Below are 26,307 nucleotides of genomic sequence, written 5' to 3' on the forward strand. Positions count from 1 at the left end.
TCCTCGAACTGCTGGGCTTAAGAAATCTTCCTGCCTCAGCCTCCCAAATAGCTGGGATTAAGGCATGAACCACCATGCCTGGCGTCAGATTGGGTTTTGATACTGTGGGTTTAATGGTGTCCTGATGTGCCAGGAAGTTGACAGGATCAAGGCAAGAGTCAGTTGGATTTCCCCCAGCTGTTCCTAGTAGAGGAAGAAGACCTTTGCAAAGAGAGAAGGTCGGTCCTGGATGGGTGTGGAGGTCACATACGCCTCTCCCGGTGCAGCTTGGTTGGGCAGGTCAGTCTGAGCACGTGTGTGATCATCTACATAAGGAATAGCTGGAACCATATGTTCTTCAAAACACCTAGAGACCTAAAAGTTCCATGATTTTGTTGACAGCGTAAAATTCTAATACCTTTTGTTGTTATTATTGTTGCTTTTTTTTTTTTTTTTTTTTGAGAGGGAGTCTCACTCTGTTGCCCAGGCTGGAGTGCAGTGGCACCATCTCAGCTCACTGCAAGCTCCACCTCCCGGGTTCAAGCCATTCTCCTGCCTCAGCCTCCCGAGTAGCTGGGACTACAGGTGCCCACCACCACACCTGGCTAATTTTTTGTATTTTTAGTAGAGATGGGGTTTCACCATGTTAGCCAGGATGGTCTCAATCTCCTGACCTCGTGATGCGCCTGCCTCGGCCTCCCGAAGTGCTAGGATTACAGGTGTGAGCCACTGCGCCCAGCCGTATTGTTGCATTTTTTAAAATCCCTCAACTTAGTGTAGTCTTGGCACATGGTGTTATAAAGCAAATACATGACAGGGATCTATCTTTGGAGACTGTATCTTTAAGGAATATGATTGTTAAATAGAATGAGTGTCCGCATCTCTGTCTCAAGACCTGACTAGATGGTGTGTGGAGTGGTGCCTCCGTCCCTCGATCATTGGCAGGAATAAAGGTAGTTGAAGCCAAAGATTGAACCTTCACTTTTCCCTACAGTTGAGGGCTAATTAACTCCAGCCTTGTCCAAGAACTCAATTTATAGCATCCTTAAGCTCTTCTTCTAGCAACCTCAAGACTCCAAGAAACTTTTTAAAAAAGCAAGCTATTTTCCACAAACAGAAGTTTAGGAATCCACATCCAGAATTTCCACCTTCTAAATTGGCACCTAAGCGTGATAGATGGCTCCCTATAATGGGCAGCTCTTGTTCACGACAGCAGCACGCTAGTGGTAATATCACAGCCTGTGGCATTACATGAGACTGTGACAAGCCATTAAGAAAAAAACAGGCCAGCATTATTGAAATTCCTCATTGCATTTCCATCATCTGAAATATGCGAAGCAGCCTTGTAAACGACAAACTTTTTCTATTTTAAAACTTTGGAACCCATTTCAGCACTCTGTCCATACAGTGGTTGAGAGTTGCAGGAAACATTTTTCTTATCGATATCTACTACTTTGCTCTGTTAGCTTTTTTTCCCCCCCCATCTTTTAGACATGGTCTCTCTCTGTTGCCCAGGCTGGAGTGCAGTGGTGCGATTCCAGTTGATTGCAACCTCTGCCTCCAGGGTTCAAGCGATCCTCCTGCCTCAGCCTCCTGAGTAGCTGGGATTACAGTCATGCGCCACCATGCCCAGCTACTTTTTGTATTTTTAGTAGAGATGGGGTTTCGCCATGTTGGCCAGGCTGGTCTCGAACTCCTGACCTCAGGTGATCTGCCCACCTCAGCCTCCCAAAGTGCTGGGATTACAGGCACTGTGCCCAGCCTCTGTTAGCTCCTATTCTTCCAAATGGACTGGCTATGACTTTATTATTAAAACAACAATAACAACAAAAGCATTATAAAGTAAATAAAATGAAGAGCCACGAAAGGCATGGTAAGAAGTAATCTTCCCTTGCCTAAACTGTACTGAAGCTGAAGGCGTAAATTGTATTTCATCCCACTGTTATTTCTGTTTACCATTTGTGTATGTGTTTCTACTTGCAATGCTGTAGAATCATTGACTCATAAGAACGTCAGATGAAAGGGTCCTGGACCATCTGGGTGAGCACAGTCTCGACATGGGAATATTATCTGTTGACTCCTAGCTAGACAGGACTATCAGCAGTGGTGCAGTTGCTATCTTCCAAGACAGCACCCTCCATTTGGGGACAACCTCACTATTAGGAAATCCATTTTTGTGTTTGAATCTCTTGCTTTATAAACTTTTCCTGTTGGGACTATGTCATAATGATGACAGTGATGGATAATTTCATGGAGTGCTTCCTGTGAAATACTGTGCTTAGGACTTAAGATAGCACCTCATTTAATCTTTGCAAGAATTTTTCAAGGCAAGCAATAATATCCTGATTGGAGAAAGTGACTTGCCCAGTAAATGTGGGCGTCTGATGGCAGAGACTGTGTAATAATACCATGTTCTGATGCCTTTTGTTTTCTCTGGCCCCTCTTCTTTTTTTTTTTTTTTTTGAGACTGAGTCTGGCTCTGTCGCCCAGGCTGGAGTGCAGTGGCCGGATCTCAGCTCACTGCAAGCTCCGCCTCCCGGGTTTACGCCATTCTCCTGCCTCAGCCTCCCGAGTAGCTGGGACCACAGGCGCCCGCCACCTCGCCCGGCTAAGTTTTTGTCTTTTTTAGTAGAGATGGGGTTTCACCGTGTTAGCCAGGATGGTCTCGATCTCCTGACCTCGTGATCCGCCCGTCTCGGCCTCCCAAAGTGCTGGGATTACAGGCTTGAGCCACCGCGCCCGGCCTTCTCTGGCCCCTCTTCTATACTCAGTTTCTTAACCCCCTCTCCCAGTCCCATCAGGTATTGTTCCCAGACCCCTGCCTGTCTCTTTCTGATTGTTTTCAGTTTTGTAACATTATTAGAGCTAACTCCCAATACTTTAGATGTGAACTGATCTTTGTAACAGACAGACAGTGGAACCCTTTCCTGGCTAGTTCTGAACAAAGTGTTCAGTTGGGATCACATTTACTTTTTTTTTTTTTTTTTTTAAATTTTGAGACAGAATTTCGCTCTTGTTGCCTGGGCTGGAGTGCAGCGGTACGATCTCGGCTCACTGCAACCTCCACCTCTGGGGTGCAGGCGATTCTCCTGCCTTAGCCTCCCGAGTCGCTGGGATTACAGGCATCTGACACCACGCCTGGCTAATTTTTTATACTTTTAGTAGAGACGGGGTTTCACCATGTTGGCCAGGCTGGTCTTGAACTCCTGACCTCACAATCCGCCTGCCTTGGCTTCCTAAAGGTCTGGGATTACAGGCATGAGCCACCGCGCCCGGCTAGGATCACATTTCCTTTTGTAGGGGCAGAGTTTTGGGTACAGTTGAGTTTTTTCTTTCTTTTTTTTTTTTTTCTTCAAGGTAAGCGATAATATCCCAATTATAAAGGGAAGAAAACTGAGAGGTAGAGAAGAGAGAGTGACTTGGCCAGTAAGCGTGGGAGTCTGATGGCAGAGGCGATGTAATAATACCATGTTCTGCTCATCACCTCCATCACACAATCCCTGTTAACTTACAGCTGCCCCATACTCTACTTTTCTCCTTAGTTATTATTTTTTAACCCAGGACAGGTAGGGTAGGGTGATGTTAAAGGAGCCAGACTGCCTTGATTCTCACACCAGATTTTCTACTTTGTAGCTCTTGTCACCTAGAGCACTGGACCTCTCTGAGTCTCAGTTTCCTTATCTCCAAAATGGGCTTGGCAACAGGAGTTCCCTGTGTGGGTTGTGAGGATTGAATTAATAAATACTGGGAAGCCCTTCACACACACACTGCCGTGTAGCAAGTATTCACTCGGTGTTGTCACTATGCCCTAGCTTTGCTGCTGTTGTGTGCACATGTAATCCAGATTGCTGACAAAAATAGGCAACTGTGGATTGACATTATATACACATTTAAGCAAATGCAACCATATGCATCTCTCTCTTATGAAATTAAAATACTGTACAGTTATATTTTGCATGTGTTCCACATATTGTAATAGCCATAGTTTTATATATTACAAAGTGCTAAATAACTATTCACTTTATGGGGTTGAATGCACAGAAATAGGTGCTCCATACTTGAATGGGCAATTGAAATAATTTTTGAGGGAAATTTTGATGACTGTGTAATAATTGTTGCCTTTCTTGCTGACTTTATATTCTAGCTTCTTTTTAAATTTTGACTAAGTCTGTGTTGAGAGGCCTTGATAAGCCCTTGGAAACCTCCACACCACCTACCCCAAATTATCTGGTCACCCCTTAGGGTGCGCCCTCACCCTCCACAAGGCTTATTCACCATGTGCGCTAGGGCTACCAGCTGTTGTTACACAGGGACTCGGATGTGTCTCATATCCTCTGGTTCTTTGAGTACCAGCCATACCAGCTATTGTGTTAGAACCTGCTGACATGGAGTAATCAGCCCCAAGTCTCCATCCTTAGAAGTGTGTGTTCAAAGAATTACAACCCAGTGTGGCCCAGCAAGCACATTACCAGCTAATCAACTCAGCAGGTGCCTGGACCTGGGGCTTCCCAGTGAAGATGACGTTGGAGATGGGCTTACAGGGTTGGGGGGCTGGGAGCTGGAGGACTGAGAACCGATTCTGAGGAGGAATGGCAGGCAGAACTCCTGAGAGCTCCAGAGGGTTCCTGAGCAAGGAGTCTCCGGGACCAGGGGATGGGCGGGAGGAGGCAGAATTGGTGGAGTTAGATGAGGGGGCCTCCTGGGCCACCCCTAGGAAGGCAGACCCAGGTCCCTCAGGTGATTGGGAGCCATTGGTAGCTTTCAGCAAGAGGAACTCACTATTTTTGAGTCTCGATTAAGATTTGCTGCATTTTGTATTTCATTTCCATCTGAATAAGAAAATATACTGGAGTAATTAATGTATTCAAGTATAGGTTCTGGAGGGAGGTTGTTCAAATTCTTTGCCCCTCTTTGGAAATGGAACTTAGGAAAGGAGTCTGAGTGTGTGTGTGTACGTGTGTGTAGGTGTGTGTGCACTTGAGTGTAGGTATGTGTGCATGTGTACATGTAGAGTTGTGTGTGTGTGTATATCGGTGTGCATGCATGTGTGTGCATGTTTGTGTGTAGGTGTGTGTGTATTTGCAAGTGTGTGTATAGGTGTGTGTGGTTTGTAGGTGTCTATATGTATAGGTGTGTGTAGGTGTGTAGGTGTGAGTGCATGTGGGTGTGTATAGTGTGCATAGGTGTGTGCATGTGTGTATAGGAGTGTGTAGTGTGTGGATGTGTGTTGTGTGTGCGTGTGTATAGGTATATGTGTGTGCTCGTGTGTGTATAGGTGTGGGTGTGTGTGCATGTATGTGTGTATAGGTGTATGTGTGTTTGCAAGTGTGTTGGTGTGCATATAGGTGTGTGTGCATGTGTGTGTGGGTGTGCGTGTGTGTTGGTGTGTGTATAGGGGGTGTGTGTGAGTGTGCACATGTGGGTGTATGTATAGTGTGTGCTTGTGTTGGTGTGTATAGGTGTGGGTGTGTGCATGTGTGTTGGTTTATGATAGGCGTGTTTGTGTGTGCCTGTGTTGGTGTATATAGGTGTGCGAGCGTGTGTGTATGTGGGTGTGTATATGTAGGTGTGTGTATAAATGTGTTAGTGCGTGTGTGAATGTATATGTGTGTAGTTTCATATGAGTGTGCACATGTGTGTTTAAAATATGGTTAAAAGTTGGTAAGGAAATAGGAAGAAATGAAATTAGTTTTTCAAGTGTGGGCAGCCTTGAATATTTTAGTCTTATATAATGTTTCAGAATTGATTGAATAACAAAACGAGTTATCTTGGACAGTAATTGGAGTAGCTAACATTTATCGATGCTACAGGGAGACAGACTGTTCTAAACCCTTTACATGAATTACCTCATTAAATCCTCGAATCAGCCTCTCAAGTAGCTACTGTTTTTACCCACCCTTTACGGAAAAATCCAAACGACAGAGAGGTCAAGTATCTTTTTTGTTTTGTTTTGTTTTTTGAGACGGAGTCTCGCTCTGTCGCCCAGGCTGGAGTGCAGTGGCGCGATCTCAGCTCACTGCAAGCTCCGCCTCCCGGGTTCACGCCATTCTCCTGCCTCAGCCTCCCGAGTACCTGGGACTACAGGCGCCCCAGGCCACGCCCGGCTAGTTTTTTGTATTTTTTAGTAGAGACGGGGTTTCACCGTGTTAGCCAGGATGGTCTCGATCTCCTGACCTCGTGATCCGCCCGTCTCGGCCTCCCAAAGTGCTGGGATTACAGGCTTGAGCCACCGCGCCCGGCCGAGGCCAAGTATCTTCTCACCAGCTGGAGTAGAGGAGGCAGGACCCAGGTGGTCTCTGTCCTGAGTCCATATTTATTATAACTGTTGAATTATCGGACACCCACTTCAGTGGCATTTATTCAGTGAAATGTTTGGGGTGCGGGGAAGGGGTGGTGGTGACCGGAAGTTTAGCCTGGGGATCGCCTTTTCAATATCCGTGTCTCGTCATAAAAATTCAAGGCACATTCTAATCAACTAAGCACTTCACCGGGAACTTCTCGTAAGCAAGGTGAGTGGTAGATTTGTTTTCCTCAAGGATGCAAGCAGCTGATCGAATTGGGAGGAAAGTTATTAGTTGCAAAAGCATTTAAGCTTTGCAGTAAGATGACTAGTGCACCAAAGGAATCGTGACTGTTAAGCCCTGTAGCTGATTAACTGGTGGTATTATTTTATTTTTAAATGTTGTAGTTTTTTCACAACAAACAAAGCAATGTGTATTCCTAGAAGACAAATGAGGAAAAATACATCAGCAAAAAGGGGAAGAACACTCATATAACTCCACTAGCCAGAAATTCCCAGTGTTAACTCCTGGCGTCACTTAGGGTAAATATCCCCATTCGTCTCTTCTTGCCCCCAGAATAAATTAGCAGCAGCTTTTCCTGGAGCAAGGAAACAAGCCACTTGTGTGGTAGGCAGATATGCAGACTGTGATGGCTAGAAAGTGAGGCATCCCAGGGCATGGCAGTTGGTATTTTCTGCTTTATGGGAGAGCCTTTCTTCTCTTTAAGGAGAGAAGTAATTTTCTGTCCCACCTGCACCTGTTTTCTGGCCTTGGGACCAAATGTCAAGATCCCGAGTGGCGAGCACGCCCTTCCTTTGGCTTTTCTAGTTGCTGAGATACCTGCCGGGTTATTTTTTTCTCCTCCAGATTGCGTGTCTCTGATTCACCAGTGACACAAATATGGAACAGTCACATAAGACAGAAATGAGGTGGGGAGAAAAAGCATGTCACTGAAATGCTGGTTTCCACTGGTGAGCTCCTTGAAATCCTGATAGAACCTTTTCCACATGAAACGTGAAGTGGTGTGCTTTTCAGAACATTAATTGTATTAAATAGCCAAACAATTGGATTACAGCAGTTTATCTGTACTGATTTTGCACTGCCATTTCAGAATTATCTCTTTAATTGCTACCTCTTCAGTAAGGTTTAGGGTACAATACTGTCACTATTTACATAATCATTTGCATATTTTGTATTAATTCGCATTTGTTTTGGATCTATGTATTGAGAGGTGACTTAATTAGATCCAACGGTTCATGGCTTGTGATCAGCAGCCGATTCAGAGCTTTCTGTTTCTCTCCCTCCTCTTCATTATTTCCTCATTTCCTATTCCTCCCTCCATAGATGTCCACTATAATGGATTGCTAAATCTCTTTGAATACACAGGCATCCTCCTAATTTTTTTTTTCATTTCGTGGTGTGCATGTATGTGTAAATGTATGTATTTTTAATTTGTATTTTTGATTGTATTTTTAATTTTTGAATGGTATTCTTTGATAGATGTCATTCTATTACTTAGCACTTTCAGTGCATCCTCTTCCTAACATCTGTCTGTGCTACTTACTCTGTTTAATCTAGTTCATTGTTTATAGCTGCTTTTACCCCATTTTATCTCCATCTCCCTGGTGATGGATGACCGAACCGTCTTGCACTTGTGTGTCTATAAAGAAGATCATGGATGAAAACCCTTGTTCATGCCCCTTCAAAGACTCACGGGGGAATTTTTTGGGAGCCTCATATTCAGAAGAAGACATACAGTTACTTTTCATTTAAGTATCGGGTAATGCTTAATTTCATTAAGCATTGCCAGAATATTTTATTTTTTACTAAGTATTCATTGAGTACTTTCTATTTTCATCACATTAGGCTTGGTGTTTAGAGGGATTCATGAGAGAAAAAAAAGAGACTCTTCTCAAGAAGTTTAAAATTTGCGTAGGAAGAAAGCAACAAAATGAGAGTGTATGGGTAGTAGTAATAATAGTTGCAGTTTATTTGTCATATACCAGTCAGTGACATATATCATCTTAATATGCATAACCCTGTGAGGGTATATTATTAATTCCATTTTACTGTTAAAGAAAAGGCAGTTCAGAGTGGCTAAGTAAATTGCCTAAGTATGCACAGCAAAGATGGTGGCAGTGCTGAGGTTTAAACCCGTATTTCTCTTACTCCAAAGTCTCTGCTCTCTCAGTGCTAGGCAATACTACTACCTGAGATGTCTGCTTTTAAAGAAGCCATTGAATCTGCATATAGCAGGAGCTCAGTAAATACTTTTGAATTACTGGTTGAAATAATCATGGCAAATGCATTTGAGTGCTATCTGCTAAGCTGTTTAAGTACTTTATGTCTACTAAACTGTTCCAATTTCACAGTAATCCTATAAAGTTGGCATTACTCTTATCCCTGTTTTTCTCCTGAGGAAACTAAAGCAGAGAGAGGGTGAATAATGACCAAATTAACACAGAGCTGGATTTTTTTTTTTTTTTTTTTTTTTTTTTGGAGACAGGGTCTTGCTCTGTTGCCCAGGCTGGAGTGCAGTGGTACAATCATGGCTACTACAGCCTCAACCTGATGGTCTCAAGTAATCCTTCTACCTCAGCCCCTGAGTAGCTGGGACTGCAAATGTGTACCACCATGCCTGGCTAATTTTAGAATTTTTGGTAGAGGAAGGGTTTTACTATGTTGCCCAGACTGGTCTTGAATTTCTGGCCTCAAATGATCCTCCTACTTCAGCCTCCCAAAGTGTTGGGATTATAGGTGTGTGCCACTGTCCCCTGCCTGGATTTTTAAAATTATTAAAAATTACATTTTAATGTTAACATTTTAATTTCAAGATAATTGTAGGTTCACATGTAATTGTAAGAAACAATATACAGCGAGATCTCACATACCTTTTACCAAGTTTCCCCAGATGGTAACATCTTGCAAAACTGTAGTACAATATTACAACCAGGATATTGACATTGACAGAAGCTTCTGGAATTCCCCATGGTGCTGTTTTGTAGCAAACCCACTTCCCTCCTGGCATGATCTCACCCCCTGCCTAACCTCAGGTAACCTGTAATCTCTTCCCCATTTCTATGGTTTTGTCATTTCAAGAATGTTATATAAATTGAATCACATAATATGTAACCTTTTGGGATCTCCTTTTTCACTCAACTTTCACTGGAGATTTATCTAAGTTGTTGCATGTATCAGTAGTTGTTCTATTTGATAACTGAGAAGTATTCCACAGTTTGGGTGTAACTCTTTGTTTAACCATTCACCAGTTGAAAGACACCTGGTTTGTGTCCAGTTTTTGACTATTAAAAAATAAAGCTGCTATAAACGTCCATGTACAGGTTTTTGTGTGAATATAACTTTTTATTTCTCTGGGATAAATGCCAGGAGTTCAATTGCTAGGTTGTATGGTGATTGCGTGTTCCATTTGTAAAGAAACTGTTTGGCACCGAGTGGCTGTGTCATTTTACATTCCCACCAGTAATGTGTGAGTGATCATTTCTCTGCATTCTCCCCAGGATCTGATGTTGACATCGTTTTGTGATTTTAGCTATTCTCATAGGTGTGTGGTAGTGTCTTATTGGAATATTAATTTGCATTTCCCTGATGACCAATAATGTTGTACATCTTTCCATGTGCCTGCTTGCCATGTGTTTATCTTCTTTGGTGAAATGTCTCTTCATGTCTTTTGCTCGTGTTCTATTTGGGTTGTTCACTTTTTTTGCTATTGAGTTTTGACAGTTCTTTATATAGTCTGAATATTAGTCCCCTGTGGGGTATGTGGTTTGCAGATATTTTCTTCCCCTCTGAGTTTGTCCTTTTGTCCTCTTGATGGGGTCATTCACAGAGCAAAAGTTTCTAATTTTGATGAAGTCCAATTTATCCTTTTTGGAAAAAATGCAGGATGCTTTTGGTTTCAGTTCTAAGAACTCTTTGTCTTGCCTTAGATCCTAAAGATGTTCTCTTATTTTTTCCTGTTTTATACTTCAACTTCTACATTAAACTCCGTGACCCATTTTGAGTTAATTTTTGTATAAGGGGTGAGATTTATACAAACAAAAAGCTTTACTTTTATTGTCTGTTACTCCAATTTGCCTGTTGCTCCAGTTGCTCCAGCACCATGTGTATGAGAGGCTGTCTTTCTCCACTGAATTGCTTCTGCGTCTTTATCAAAACTCATTTGGGCTTGGATATATGGGTTTATTTCTGCGTTCTTTATTCAGTTCCACCAATCTGTGTTCTGTCCCCCTAACAGTACCGCACTGTCTGATTACTGTAGCTATAAATGGGTCCAGTAGTCTTATTCTTCCCACTGTTGTTTTTCAAAGTTGTTTAGCTATGTTCTAGTTCCTTTGCCTTTCATATACATTTTAGAATAATCTCGTTTATGGCTACAAAAATTTTTTGATAGGCATTGTGCTAAACCCGTATTATCAGCTTGGTGAGAATTCGCATCTTTACTATGTTGAGTTTTTGAATCCATGAATATAGTATGTCCCTCCACTTATTTAGATATTTGACTTCTTTCATCAGCATTGTGTGGTTTTCATTATGCAAGTCCTATAAATGTTTGCTTAGATTTATGCCTAAGCATTTTATTTATTTTGAATGATTGTAAATGGTATTTTAAATAGTGGTATCCGTGTGTTCATTGCTAGCATACAGGACTTCAGTGGACTTTTGCAAATTGTTCTTGTATCCTGCAACCTTGTTGAACTTACTTTTTAGGTCTAGTTTGTGTGTGTGTGTGTGTGTGTGTGTAGATTCCTTGACATTTTTGTGTTATCTTATGAAACCCTGGGTGTTAACCTTCTGTGTTAGATGGCTTTTGCTGACACTGCTCCAGGAGAAGAAGGGAGTGGGTATTGCCTTGTTACTGCCAGGTGGGGTGAAACCCAAGTTTCCCACGAGGCTTCCATGGTCACCTGCCGGGGGAGCTCCTTCCCGCTGTGCAGTGGGCGTAGAATTCTGGCTTCCTCAGTGTCTCCATAGACACTGCATGTGGCAGGGTTAGGCCTTGTTACTAGCCATTAGGGACAGAAGTCTCAGTTTCCTCTTTGGCGTCTTTGACCCCACCGTGGTTGACACCACCAGGCGTGGGGGTCCCCTTGGTACAGCCTTGGGAGGTGGACACCTAGGTCTCTGCTTGGCCCTTGCTGGTGGTGGTGGTGGTGGTGGGGCACATTTTGTTTTTGTGGGATTTGGCTGGAGTTGTACGGTTGTTGTCTGAAAGTTTGTCTTGCTAGGCTGCCTTCCCCTGGTCACTTGGCTAGAGAGAAAATAGGCTTTTGTGAGGGGCTGTTTTTGGTCTGAGCCCATTGGTGTTTCTGGAATGTCACCTTTTCCAGCTCTGTATCTTGGATACAGGAGGCAGAAAGAAAACTCAGGGTTCTCAGCGCCGGCTTCTTCTTTGAATCCCAAGATCCAAAGAATCTCTCCACCTGGCAGCAGCATCTTACATTTGGTGTGCGCGTGTGCGTGTGTGTGTGCGTGTGTGTGTGTGCGTGTGTGTATGTGTGTGTGTGCGTGTGTGTGCGTGTGTGTGCGTGCGTGTGTGTATGTGTGTGTGTGTAATGTCCAGAGTTTTCAGTTATACTTAGCAGGAAGAATAGAGAAACATACTTCTACTCCTTTTTGCAAGTGGAGGCAGACAGCTGGAGTTTGAGCTCCATGGTTTAGCACGCAGGCCCTTGTCCTTAATCCATGTGCTCTTGGTCCCCCTGAAAGGAGACAGACGCTGCCCTGGAGCGGCCAGGGAGGCTTTGGTGGCATCGGTCAGACCTGAGCTCGTCAGAAAACTTCCCAGCTTTTGAAAAGCTGGGGAAGAAGGGGAATTTTTCTTCCTGAAATAGCCTGAGTAGAGGGGAGGGCGTAGGAGTGAGTAGCGTGTTTGAAAGAACAGGTGAGAACTCGGCCCACAACAATCAAGGCTTGTGTGGGGAACAAGCACTGTGGTGGTAAAGCGCCTTGCTTCAGAGATGAGGAGCCCAAGATGGGAGTCACTCCCCTCCCTCCCTCCCGCCCATCATCCCTCCCGTCATCTCATCCTTCCCATCCACCCTTCTCTTCGCCCTTCCCTTCGCCCTTCCCTTCCTCCCTCCTCCTCTCTCTCCCTCTCTTCCTCCCTCCTTTCCTTCTCTCCTTCCTCCCTCCCTCCCTTCCTCCCTTCCTGCTTTTCTTCCTTTCTCCCTCCCTCCCTTCCTTTCTCCCCCCTCAACATTTTCCACATTTATTGGACCACAGAAACTTTCGTCGTGGAATAATAAATAAAATTCTGAGGAACAAACTTAGGGAAACTGCATCATGAAACAAATGGTTGCCATGGAGAATTTGGGCCTTTACTGGTAGCTTAGACTGAGTGACACACATTTTACACGCATGCTCCCTTTTTTCCCCCAAAATAGCATTTTACTTTATTTTGCAAAAGTGATAAATGTTATTTAGAAGCCCTTTTAAATTGCAGTTAAGGGCGGAATGTGGTGGCTCACACCTGTAATCCCAGCACTTTGGGATGCTGAGGCAGCTGGATCACTTGAGATCAGGAGTTCGAGATCAGACTGGCCAACATGGTGAAACCCCATCTCTACTAAAAATACAAAAATTGGCTAGGCATAGTGGCGCATACCTGTAATCCCAGCTATTCGGGAGGCAGAGGGAGGAGAATTGCTTGAACCCAGGTGGCGGAGGTTGCAGTGAGCTGAGATGTCACCACTGCACTCCAGCCTGGGTGACAGATTGAGACTCCGTCTCAAAAAGCAAAACAAAACAAAAAAATTGCAATTAAGGAAAAGACTAAGAATCACCATGATCCAATGTCTTAGAAAAAAAATCATTCTTAGCATTTTGATCTGTATCATGAGTATATCCCCATATGAGTGTGTGTGTGTGTGTGTGTGTGTGTAAATTTTCTTATTCTAGTCTGTTTTAGTAAGAACCTGTAATAGATCTACCCTATTAAAATTTTAGATGTGCAATACATTATTATTGACTACAATACAATGTTGTAAGGCTGATCTCTAGAACCTATTCATCTTGCTCAACTAAAACTTTATGATGTTGATTAAGTAACTGCCCAGTTTCCCTCCCCTCAAATCCCTGACAACCGCCTCTCCACTCTTGGATTCTATGAACTGGATTCTTTTAGATACCCTATGTAAGTGGAGTCATACAGTATTTGTCCTTTTGTGACTGGCTAATTTCACTCAGATGATGTCTTCAAGGTTCATCCATGTTGTCACCCTGCAGAATTTCCTTCTTTTTTAAGGGTAAATAGTATTCCACAGTTTACCACATTTTCTTTCATTCATCTGCCCTTGACATTTATGTTACACCTCTTGGCTACTATGAACCTCCTTCCTTTCTTTTTTACTGGGGAGCCTATCTCATTTAGAGAAATACATTTCATTTTGATCCAGGTGAGGCCAATTCGGCTATAGTGAATTGTACTTAGAGGAGAGAGTGACAGAGATGTTTGCTTCCCATTTCTCTTGAACCCCTTTAAGCCTTCATTTCTTCATTATACTCCTTTTGCGGTTGTTCTGAAAATTAAAGGCACAGCAGGTAGGGTATCCAGGACCATGCCTACACACAATGGGTTGCCCAGGTTTCCTGGCTGACAGAATCTTCACATACCTATGCCCCATTTAGTTCCTCCTCCTTCTCCTCCTTCTCTTCCTTCTTCTCCTTCCTCCTCCTCCTCCTCCTTTCTCCTCCTCCTCCTCCTCCTCCTCCTCCCTTCTTCCTCTTTTGAAACAGAGTTACCTGACCAGGCATGATGGCTCATGCCTGTAATCCCAGCACTTTGGGAGGCCAACGCGGGCAGATCACCTGAGGTCAGGAGTTAGAGACCAGCCTGGCCAACATGTTACAACCCCGTCTACTAAAAATACAAAATTAACTGGGCGTGGTGGTGCACACCTGTAATCCCAGCTATTTAGGAGGCTGAGGCAGGAGAATTGCTTGAACCTGGGAGGCAGAGGTTGCAGTGAGCTGAGATCGCACCGTTGTGCTACAGCCTGAGTGACAAGAGCGAAACTCCATGTCAAAAACAAACAAAAAAAGAAACAGTTAACCAGGCTGGAGTGCAGTGGCATTATCGTAACTCACAGTAACCTTGAACTCTTGGGTTCAGGTGATCCTCCTGCCTCAGCCTCCTGAGTAGCTAGGATTACAGGCTTGCACCACCACACCTGACTGATTTTTATTTGTGTTTTTGTAGAGACAGGGGTATGCTGCCCAGGCTGGTCTCGAACTCCTGGGCTCAAACAATCCACTAGCCTCCGTCTCCCAGGGTGCTGGAATTACAGGCATGAGCCCCCTCGCCCCGCCCCTCTGCCCCATTTCTTACTGTGTAATAGTGTGTGGTTTGCCTCAACTCTCTGGTTCCAGCCACCCTCAGGGAAATCTGTGCAGGGCTTGCTTTTTTAATGTTTGTATTTAGTCAGTTAGATTATAGTAGACTCCATAGATGTCTTCACTTGAAGTTTTAAAAGATTGGTGAAGATTAAATTTGGACATGTCTAGGATAAATGTCACATTACAGTAAATCATGGAAGTCTGGACTTCTGAGGCAAAAGCCATGCACTTGTGTAATATTAGACCTGTAGGATCTGTAGAAAACAGCCAGTTTAATCCCTTGGGTTCGATTTTTCTTGTTTTGTTGATTTTTAATAGGAACATTAATATATATTCATCGTAACAAGTCAGATGACACAAATATATATATCAAAAAATTATATCTGCTGCACCCTCTCTGTAATCTTTCATTCCTCTCCTCTGAGGTATCTGATGTTAACATTTTGTTTGTAACCAGTCTTTTTTTTTATACTCATAATTCATATGCATATGTGATTAGTTTTCTTCTATTTTAAATGAAAGCTTTGTCATACTCATGACACCAAAACTAGCTTTTGTACTTAACAATACATTGTGAACATTCTTGTGAGTCTTTTGCATTAATTTAAATTTTAACTTTATTTTTATCAAATCAATATACATAGTTTTAAAAATCAAATAGTGTCACTCGACTTACAATGAAAAAGAGTTCTTTGCTCCATTCCTTCCCAGCTCTTTGATTCTGTCTCCCCAGAGATTCACTTTGAATTCTTTACATTGTGTCTTCTAGTATTCACCAATTTTCTTTCTTTTTTTTTTTTTTTTTTTTGAGATGGAGTCTCACTTTGTCTCCTAGGCTGGAGTGCAGTGGTGCGATCTTGGCTCACTGTATGTAACCTTCACCTCTCAGGTTCAAGTGATTCTTCTGCCTCAGCCTCCCAAGCAGCTGGGATTACAGACGCATGCCACAACACCTGGCTAATTTTTTGTATTTTTAGTAGAGACGAAGTTTCACCATGTTGGCCAGGCTGGCCTTGAAATCCTGACCTCAGGTGATCTGCCTGCCTCGGCCTTCCAAAGTGCTGAGATTACCAGTGTGAGTCACCACTCCCATCTTATCATTAAATTTCTTAAAAAATATATTTCTACTAATATTTCTTGATTCACCTGTTTTAGACCATCATCTACTGATGTTGTACTAACTAGAGGATTTAGCTCATTTCTCCAATCAGACACACAGACACACACAGACACACACACATACACGTGTTAACTGGTTAAATCAAAGATCAGCATGTGCATTATTATGACTGTGTAAATAATACAGCAAAATCATAAGATATATTGATTATATTTTCTTGCTTGAACCTCTTTTATTTTCCTTTGTAGTTACTAATTACCTTTGTAAACATTGTAATGACCTCTATGGCTTATAATTTATAGATAAAATATATCTACTTAAAGTACACAGTTGTCTGAATTTTTGGACTGTTACATATTTGCAGATAATCATTACCCTAGTCAAGGTACAGAATTTTTCCATAGCCTCAAAACATTCCTTTGTGTCTCTTATTAGTTAATTCTTTCTACCCACTGTCCAGTCCAACCACTGATCTGATTTTTATCACCATAAATTATTTTTGTCTGTTCTAGACATCATGTAAATGGAATCATAGAGCACAGTTTTGTTTTTTGGTATCTTTCACTCAGCATAATGTTTTTGAGCTTCGTTCATGCTGTTGGCATTGTTCTTTTTCACTGCATGTATAAAATTCCTTTGCATAAATGTAACACGAGGTGTTTATTCATTCACCTGTTGATGAACACAGAAGAAAAACAAGGCTGGGCGCAGTGGCTCATGCCAGTAATCCTGGCATTATGAGAGGCAGAGGCGGGCGGATCACGAGGTCAGGAGATTGAGACCACCCTGGCCAACATGTTGAAACCCCATTTCTACTAAAATAGAAAAAAAATTTAGCTGGGCGTGGTGGCGTGCATCTGTAATCCCAGCTACTCAGGAGGCTGAGGCAGGGGAATCGCTTGAACCCGGGAGGAAGAGGTTGCAGTGAACGGAGATTGTGCCACTGCACACCAGCCTGGGCAACAGCGCAAGACTCTGTCTCAGAAAACAAACTAACTGGATTTTTCCCAGTTTTAGGCGATTATGTTAAAGCTGTTACGAACATTTGTATTCAAGTCTTTGTGTAGACTTCTTTCGTTTCGTTCAAGTAAATGTCTAGGAATGGAATTGCTGGGTAATTTGGCACATATGTGTTTAACTGTTTTCCAATGGGTGTACCATTTCATTCCCTCCAGTAGTATAAGATAGTTCTAGTTGCTCATTAGTTCTTGGTGTCGTTGGTCTTTTAAATTTTAGCCATTCTAGTGTATTCTAGTGTGGTCATGGCTCATTACACATCTGTCTAGTTAATAACTGAATCTGCTATATTCTGGTGTGGTCATGGCTCATTGTGTGTGTTCTAATTAATAACTTTATCTTATTTTTACTTTATCATGGTCTGGCAGTTTTCAGTTTTGAGAAAAATGGAGTGGAAAGTACAGGGAGTTCTCATATACGCCCAACCTAGTTTGCCCTATTATTAACATCTTGAATTAGGGCGGTGCATTTGTTATAATTATAATGAGCCAATGTTGGTATTGATGAGTGGTGCATTTGTTGTCATCGATGAGCTAGAATTGGCACATTATCATTAACTAAAGCCCTTAGTTTACATTAGGGTCCATTCTTTGTGTTGTACATTCTGTGGGTTTTGACAAATATGTGACATGTATCCGCCATCATAGAGGCCTGCAGAATGGTTTCACTGATATACACATCCTGTTTTCCACCTGTTCCTGCCTCCCTTCCCCTTCTCCTTCCAATCTTTGGCTGCCACTGACCTTTTCACCGTCTTCATGGTTTTACCTTTTTATAAGGTCATATAATGGGAATCATACAATACGTAGTCTTTCAAGATTGGCTTCATTCACTTAGAAACGCACAGTTAAGTGGCTTGATAGGTCATTTCTTTTTAGCACTGAATACTAGTCCATTGTCTAGATGTACCCCAGTTTACCTGTTCACCCATTGAGGGACTCTCAGTTGCTTCCAGGTCTGGGCAGTTGTGAATAAAGCTGCTGTAAATGTCTGTGTGTGTTTGTTTAGTGGGGACAGAGACGGGCTGCCAGCATTCTGGGAACTGAGCTTGGGTGAGGAGGGAGCTTTTGTTCAATGGGTTATTTTCTCTGGAGTGCTTTCATCTCCCCTCCCCCGTATGCAGTAATCTTCTTAGAGAGCCAACCTCTGGGCTTGCTTCAGGACAGGAGGGGAATCCGAGGATCCGAAGAGTCCTTTTTAAAGACTGATCCAGTTCTGGTTTTAGCCTTACCTTTTGGTTTCTAAAACTACGGCTTTATGCAATCCACTTTGCACTCGATGTAGTAAAAACACTTCATGCCAAGGTGTTGAAAGGCCAAAATGACAATAAACACATTTACATAAAGATATCATGTGCATCCGGTGAAGCTGCAGAGCTGAAGGTGAGCCCTCTCTTCCAGATTCTTGTGTGTTGTCCCCATGTCGGGGCTGTCAGAATATTACAGGGAACAAAGTCAGAGGCCGCGGTGAGGCTGTTAAGTGAAAAGCTGATAGTGTGGGAGTGTCCTGATTATAGTCATCGCAGACAAGGGCGTGTTCTCCACCTGTGATTTCGTTTCAACCTCTACATTATCTCGCAGAAAAGTGCCAAACTGTAATTCTCACAATATCCAAGCTGATGTTTTTTGGTAGTAAATTTCCTGATAGCATTATAACATTCATTTCTCTGGGCTCAAGCCATTGTTTCCTCGTAGCATCCTCAAAAGCAAGGGGTTCTGGATACAGAAGGAGGCGAACATCCATTAGGACTTTTGAGTGGGTCCTGCCCCTGTGATTATCTTTGAGTGTGTCTGTTGATGCCTCCCAGGGCAGCGAATGAACAGCAGGAGGGGACAGTGATGAGTTCAGTCCAGTGACATATACGATAGATGGCAGTGAATGGAGGCAGGACTGCAGCTCTCTGAGAGATGGTCTGTTCCTGAGAGGCTGAGGTCAGAAGGACAGTGGGGCAGGGAGGCACCTGAGCCTCCTAGGGTGGCCTCTTAGCTTGCTTTTGGGTGTGATTGGACTAGATGACCTCTGCAGTTCTTTCCAGCCATAACGATGTAGGATACTAAAAATGAAACCCAGTCTCTTCACCCTGATATTTGAAGCCGCTCATAACCTGGTTACTTCTTACCTTTCATGCTCCTTCTTCTTCCCAGCATCTTCTCCCTAGTGAGCGCATCTTTGTCCTCAAGACCTTCTCTCTTTTGTTTCCGCTTGAATTCCCCTGCCCACCACCCACCCCCACTACATATATATTGTGACTTGTTTTCATATCAAAATTCTGCTAAGATTTACTTTCTTTTTCTTTTTCATTCTTTTTTTTTTTTTTTTTTAAGACAGAGTCTCACTCAGTTGCCCAGGCTGGAGAACAGTGGCATGATCATAGCTCACTGCAGCCTTGAACTCTTGCACTTGAGTAATCCCCCTGCCTCTGTCTCCTGGGTAGCTGGGACTACAGGCACTCACCACTCTACCTAGCTAATTTATTTTATTTTATTTTATTTTATTTTATTTTCTAGAGATGAGGTCTCACTATGTTGCTCAGGCTGGTCTTGAATTCCTGGCCTCAAGTGATCTTCCCACCTTGGCCTCGCCTCCCAAAGTGCTGGGATTCCAGGCGTGAGCCACTGCCCCTGGCCCTTTGCTTTCTTTATCTTACCAGTGGAGCTTTCCCTGTGACCTCACGTCCTCTGTACCTCCCTTCTTTGAGTTGCTATTGGACCTACTTCCTGCACTGCACAATGTAGCAACTTGTAAAATGCCATTTTTAGGGTGGGAGGCAGTGGACTTCAGAGGATGCGTCCAGGGATTAGTGAGTGAGGGACAGGAGGACCAGGATTGCCTTATGATCCTCAGGATTCCACTTCGGTACTTAGTGATGCATTATTTTACGACATAAACACACAAACAGAAGGTAGGAGAAGCTGTCTCGAGGGTGCAGCCTTTCCTCGGAAAGTATGCAGTGATTTAAATGTTCAGAGTTTGGCACAGACCCTTTGAATCTATGCACGGCCATTCTCACAGTGATTTTTGTGTGTATAAAATATTGGCCATGAAACTGGGTAATGGAGTTGAGAATAAATACTTTCAGGAGGGTGGTGCTGCCTAGGAAAAAAAGGTTTCAGACTATTGAGTGTGACTAGAAACGGGAAAGTTCTTCAAAGACTCTAAAAAGTCACAATTTCTTACTGTAAGATTGCTATCCGCTATTAGTACACGTATGTGTATCCCAAATCAGCTGTCCTAGCTTGCTCCAGCATGCCTAGACAGACCTAGACGAGCCCCAGCCCATAGTGCGTGCCATTCCTTGTTTGGAGATGCTTCCTTAACTATCCCTGGGCAACTTCCTTTTCTTTCTTTGTTCTGTTCTGCTTACCTAACTAAGAAAGTTTTAAACTAATAGCCAATCGGGTAAAGTGTAAAATGTGAGGTCCTATTCCAGCCGGGGGAAACCGGACACAGCAGTAGGGTAGACGCGTCAGGTTATAAATAACTCTGTCTCCTCTGTTCAGTGCGCTCTCGTGGCTGGACGGCTACTGAGTGGCACCCTTTCTGCAGAAAGTAAAGCAGCTCTCCTTGCTGAGAGATCATTTGTTCCCACATTAATCCTTTTTTTTTTTTTTTTTTTTTTTTTTTGGCGACACCAAAAACTTCATTCCCAACACTTTGAAAAGCCAAGACATGGTCCTTCATCATGTAGGGGCTGTCATTCAGAATTGGGAACAATTCTGATCGTGTAATTACTCCAGGAAAATAAAGCAATGGTGACAGGCTAGAGCTTGAGGAAATGCACTTGCCACTACCTGACAGTTTTTCCAGGAGGCTGCGAACGCATGAGAGCAGACCGGGTTTCCGTCTCTCTTCCCAGCCCTGGCACGCAGGAGGCGCTCAGTGAATATTTGTCGAATGAGTAAGTGAATGACCCAAGCTCTAACGCACCATGCAAAGGCTGGCTGTTGTCAGTCCAGCTAAACCCATTCCTCTGTGCTGAAGGAAGGCCCTCTTGCTTTGGTTGATGGGCAGCGTCTCTACCTAACCAACGTCTTATTGAACTCACTACAGGCTTCCTGGTTTTGCAGACTTTATTGCTAAGATTCACATCCCTCCTTGAAATAGCTGCTCCCAAATCTTTCTCTGCCATTTAACAAGTGATTATTTTAGATGAGGGGAGGGGAGTCAGAGACTGTGTATGAGCAGAAACTGGAAATTCAGGGAGCCAGCCATGCAGGATCTAGAGAATGAGACTTCCAGGTGGGGGAACAGGAATGTCATGGCCCTGAAAGGGCAACAACTTTGGACCCAATTGGAGAACAGCAAGAGGGCCTGTGGCTGGAGCAGAGGGAGGGAGTTGAGTGGCAGAACAGCTGATAGGGTCGGATTCTGGTGGGCCCTTGCAGGCCATTGGAAGGATCCAATGGCAGAATATGACCTTTCAGGATCATTGTCTGATTTAGCTGTTTTCTCATATAGGTATTTGAATCTTACAGAAGCCTGGGGTAAATCAGTCAGGGCTATTTATTCCCATTTTAGAGATGAAGAATATGAAACTCCAAGAGTTTGGAAGGCTGGGACCCAGATGTTTAGACTGCCCATGTGTTGAGTGTCTTGTTTTTTTTTTTTTTGTTTGTTTGTTTTTTTAAACAGAGTCTTACTCTGTTGCCCAGGCTGGAGTACAGTGGCACGATCTCAGTTCCCTGCAACCTCCAACTCCCTGGTTCAAGTGATTCTCCTGCCTCAGCCTCCCGAGTAACTGGGATTACAGGCACCCACCACCACGCCCGGCTAATTTTTGTATTTTTAGTAGAGACGGGGTTTCACCATGTCGGCCAGGTTGGTCTTGATCTCCTGACCTCATGATCCGCCTGCCTCGGCCTCCCAAAGTGCTGGGATTGCAGGCCTGAGCCACGGCGCCCGGCTGAGTGTCCTCTCTTTATGCTGCCTCATGCTGGGGTTGAAATGCGAGTGTTGCCCGACGTGCTGACCCTGTGAGGCCCCAGCAGGCCGCCCCGCAGTGAATCTGCCATTCCTGCTCTGATAGATACACAGGAGCTGAGTGTGGCGGAGAAGCCATGCATTTGGATATTGCTTTCATCACTGAAGTGTCATGTTTAGTTGTGGCTGCCACACTTTGGGAGAAGATGGGGAAATTGGAGAGGTACCAGAGAGCAGTGAAAAATAGATGAAAGGATGCATTAGTAGGTCCCGTGGGAGGAGGTTAATGGAATCCAGACGTTTGTATTTCTTTTTCCCTGAGAAGCAGCATTAAGCGGTGGGGCAACAGTGCTCCTCAAATAACCGAGGTTTCTGACTGGTTCCGCCTCATCTCCACGGAAGACTGAACTGGAGAAGGTCAACTCAAGTGCAGTGACAGTAGAGCACCTGGGCATGATGCCCTTGTTAACAGGGAGCATACTCATATCCCTGAGCAGACCGCTCAGGGTGGCTGTAGACACTCGGTTCCGAGGGCTGCGTGAAAACCGAAGAGTTGCTCTTTTTAAAATTTTTTGAGATAGCATCTCACTCTATTGCCCAGGCTGGAGTGCAGTAGCACAATCATGGCTCACTGCAGCCTCAACCTCCTGGACTCAAGTGATCCACCCACGTCGGCCTCCCCAGTAGCTGGGACCACAGGCACGCACCATCACGCCCAGCTAATTTTTTTTTTTTTTTTTTTTGGTAGAGATGGGGTCTGTCTATGTTTCCCAGGCTGCTCTCGAACTCCTGGGCTCAAGGCATCCTCCCATCTCTGCCTCCCAAAGTGCTGGGATTACAAGCATGAGCCACCTTTCCCAGCCAGGAGTTACTCTTTTTAAAAGGTAGGCACAGGCTTTTGTGAGGGATGCCCTAACGCTTTTGCGGTGGTTTGACTCTCTGAGGCTGTTGTCCACGGAGTTGGAAGCCTGCACGGAAAGAATGTTGCCCGAGTCTGGCAGCACCTGGCTTTAGTCAGAGGATCACCTGAGCTGCTGCAGTCCTCTCTCAGCGGCTCCTGGGGCACTGGGAGGGGGGCTGATGCGCGCTGGCGAGGTTCATAGTGCGCTGGCATCTGCTCACAGGAGTTTTCTCTTTGTCTCTTCAAGAGTGACTTTCAGTCCCATCCTGGGTGAGAACAGCTGTTTTGCATGTTGCTGAGTAATTTCTTTGCAGGTCCTTGTGTCCTAGCATCGTCCTTTCTCACCTGCCTTTATTCTGTTTCATGCTGCACAGTAGGGAGTGTGCAGTGATTCACTGGGGAGAGAAGAAAATAAAACCGAAAAGGCCATCTGCTTTGTCAGGAGACACCTCCAAACACAGATGCTCCCTCATCCCCCTACGGCAGCTGTTTTCAGCCACACCTCTGGGCTCAAGCCATCCTCCCGCCTCTGCCCCCAAGTGATCATCCTGTTGTCCCACCCATTGTCCTGTAAGCAGTGGTTCCACAGGGACAGAGCGTGGGCTGGGAGGCTGCTGGAATCATCCCATAGCTTGGTGGTGTGGGGACTAAGGAACTGTTGTTCCCTCTCCAGCTGGAGCCACATCCGTGTTCTGCTGTCAGATGCCATCCATGTAGGGGACACTCCTTCCAGACGGTCCCCCAGAGCTGCCTGGCTGACCTTCCAGCCCAGAGCCGAGTGTCACTGCCAGTCTTGACTTTCTCGTCATGCTGATGTTTTGCAACCTTGTAGCTAGAGTCCGGTGCAGCTGTTCTTCCTGCCGGCCCCTTGGCTTTCACTTCTCTCTGCTGCTGGGAGGCAACACCTCGGGGTTCTCCAAGGGGAGGTCTCACTTTGAATGAGCCTGACATTTTGAGGTTATGATGGTGGCCGGGATTCTGCCCATGTTCAGTGGGACTTGGGTGGCAGCACAAGCAGATGAGGTTTTGTTTTGTTCCATTCTTTGTTTAGTTGTTCACTCATTCCTTCATTTGGCAGGTGCCACATACTGTGCTGGGAGAGAGGACACAGCAGTGACCCAGACAGACAGAGTCTCTGTTTTGATGGGGTGTGTGTTGGCGAGTGGAGGGGCAGGGACAGCAGATGATCAACAAGATAATTTTGGAAGCCGATAGGAGCTGTGGGGAACATGAGAGAGAGGTTGATGTGAGGTGTGGTGGAGGAGGAGGGTTTGGGGGCTTGGGAGGCCTTCCTGTGAGTGGCATAGTAAGAGCCTGGGTATACTGGCCCTGTGGCTGCCCAGGTCTGGCCCGGAATCCGGTTGTGTTGGATGGCACCATTGAGCATCTTCATTTGCTGGGACTTCCCACCCGCTTTTCTTGAGAAACTCACTGCCTTTTTAAGTTGGCTGTTTGTTTCAGTAAACGTAGTCAATGAGGCGTTGAGGCAGTGCAAAACTGTTCAGACGTCACCAATGGGAAGAGGTTAGATATACAGTTGTATTCGTTCACCAATGGCTTGTTGAGTACCCTCTAAGCCCATGGCGCAGTGCAGGAGCTCTTGGATTCAAAGAACTCTGGTCTAGGGGAGGGTGGAGGTATCAGGATTTCTTTAGGAGAGAAGGGACCCACGGGATCTTCTGGGAGGGAAGAGGCCCCCTGCCTTTCAGATCTATCAGTTCATGGCTCTGCAAATGTCAGTAGTTGCTAAAAATGAGGCCTACAGATTTTAATGTGGCAAAATGGATTTTATTTCTGAATGTTAAACCAAGGTGAGGTTAGGAGTAATGATCTGCAGTGCTAAAAGGGGGTTTTTATCTTATGATGATTAATCCTTTTCTTCCTTCCTTTCTAAAAAAATGTGATTCCTAATAAAACCTGATGTTTCACTTTATATTTAAATGATACTCCATTGAGCATTTTATTAGTAACAATTCAGTACTTAAATTGCATATTTCAGTTATAAGAGACGATTCACTAGGCTTGCAAGAAAACTATCCTATTTAAAGTAGGAGAAATCTCCCTCTTGATTACTGTAGAGGTTTCTTCATCTAGACATTTTAAACACTTTCCAAACAGTCCTTGCAGTTTTTCTTTTGTAATTGTGGCAAAATACACATAACATACAATTTACCGTCTTAGCCATTTTTAAGTATCCGGTTCAGTGGCATTAAGTACATTTCACATTGTTATATGATCCTTACCACTGTCTGTCCGCAGAGTTCTTTTCATCTTGTAAAACATCCTTGGAGGTTTTACAGTTTCTCTTCCTAATAGATATGTTTTAGTTAGTTAAGGCGCTATACCAGGTATTTTACACATAATCTGATTGAATTCTCACCATAATCCTATAAGGGGCATATTATATATGTGGTTTTTGTTTTGTTTTGTTTTGTTGAGACAGTATTTTGCTCTGTCATCTAGGCTAGAGTGCGGTGGCGTGATCATAGCTCACCGCGGCCTCGACCCCCGGGGCTCAAGTGATCCTCCCATTTCAGCTTCCTCAGGAGCTGAGACTACGGGTGTGTGCCACCACACCAGGGTAATTTTTGTATTTTTTGTAGTGACGGGGTCTCATTCTGTTGCCCAGGCTGGCCTCAAACTCCTGGGATCAAACGTTTCTCCCACCTCAGCCTCCCAGAGTGCTGGGATTGCAGGCCTGAGCCACTGTGCCTGGCCTTATATGCAGTTTTTACCAATGAGAAAACAGACTGAGAGGGGTTGAATAACTTGTTTAAAGTTGTACAACCAACAGATGTCAGAATGGGCATTTGGACCCAGCTTTCTCCAAAGCTGAGGCTTTTTCTGTTGTTCCACAGTGATTTTCAGTTAGAAGTTTGGATTCTGGCATCTTGCCTTCTGTCAGTAACTGTTTTCAGCATAGAACAGAATACTGTTCACATCTTCTCCGAATATTGGACGTGCTTCCTGTGCACTTCAGTCTTCTTGCTCAGTAAATCTGAGGAGCCACTGAGCACCAAAAGAACAGGCATCTGAAAAAGCAACTGAGAATTAAGATCATACTTTTTTAAATTTTTTATTTTTATTTTTTTGATACAGTCTCTCTGTCATCCAGGCTGGAGTGCAGTGGCTGGATCTCAGCTCACTGCAACTTCCACCTCCTGGGTTCAAGCCATTCTCCTGCCACAGCCTCCCAAGTAGTTGGGATTATAGACGTGCACCACCACGCCCAGCTGATTGTTGTACTTTTAGTAGAGACGGGGTTTTACCATGTTGGCCAGGCTGGTCTCGAACTCCTGGCCTCATGTGATCCACCTGCCTCCGCCTCCCAAAGTGCTGGGATTACAGGTGTGAGCCACTGCACCAGGTCCATACTTTATTTCTGAAGATAATTTGGAAACCTATATTTCTAAAATACGACTCTTGTAGATACTTCTAGAACATTCGGCCTCTCTGGAAAGTCATGAGCTTGTTCTCAGCTCTCACAGAAGGAAGTATGTCGCTTCAGTGTTACAGTTACCTTCCTGCCTGTTGAAGACAGCCTCTGCATCTTTCTTTTATGCAAACGCGTGGACACAGGACATCCATTCACTTCTTTATCTTATCTGTAGCCAGCGGCGTATATAGAGGCAGGTTGCAGAAATGCCAAATATTTTCCAAGGTCCCAGGCAGAGTTCCTGGTGGTAGTGCTACTGGATTTGCTAATGTAAAGATGCCCTGATTTTGGGGTGGAG

General features: G+C 44.2%; 2 protein-coding genes and 1 pseudogene across 5 annotated transcripts in view; 1 reads left to right on the forward strand and 2 right to left on the reverse strand.

Annotated features, from left to right (window-relative positions):
* UPF2 (UPF2 regulator of nonsense mediated mRNA decay) overlaps positions 1 to 14,577 on the reverse strand; it is a 727,243-nt gene extending 712,666 nt beyond the window's left edge. The window contains exon 1 of the mRNA XM_050803192.1: positions 14,574 to 14,577. The gene's annotated coding sequence lies outside the window, so the exon portion shown is untranslated. The remainder of the gene's footprint in view (positions 1 to 14,573) is intronic.
* The window catches only part of CAMK1D (calcium/calmodulin dependent protein kinase ID), a 491,709-nt gene that overhangs the window by 272,390 nt on the left and 193,012 nt on the right, over positions 1 to 26,307 (forward strand). The window lies entirely within an intron of this gene.
* Positions 1 to 26,307, reverse strand: part of LOC126962380 (60S ribosomal protein L6-like) — a 693,495-nt pseudogene that overhangs the window by 262,552 nt on the left and 404,636 nt on the right. The window lies entirely within an intron of this gene.

Source organism: Macaca thibetana, chromosome 9 (assembly GCF_024542745.1).
Source record: "Macaca thibetana thibetana isolate TM-01 chromosome 9, ASM2454274v1, whole genome shotgun sequence".
NCBI classification, from domain to species: Eukaryota; Metazoa; Chordata; class Mammalia; order Primates; family Cercopithecidae; genus Macaca; species Macaca thibetana.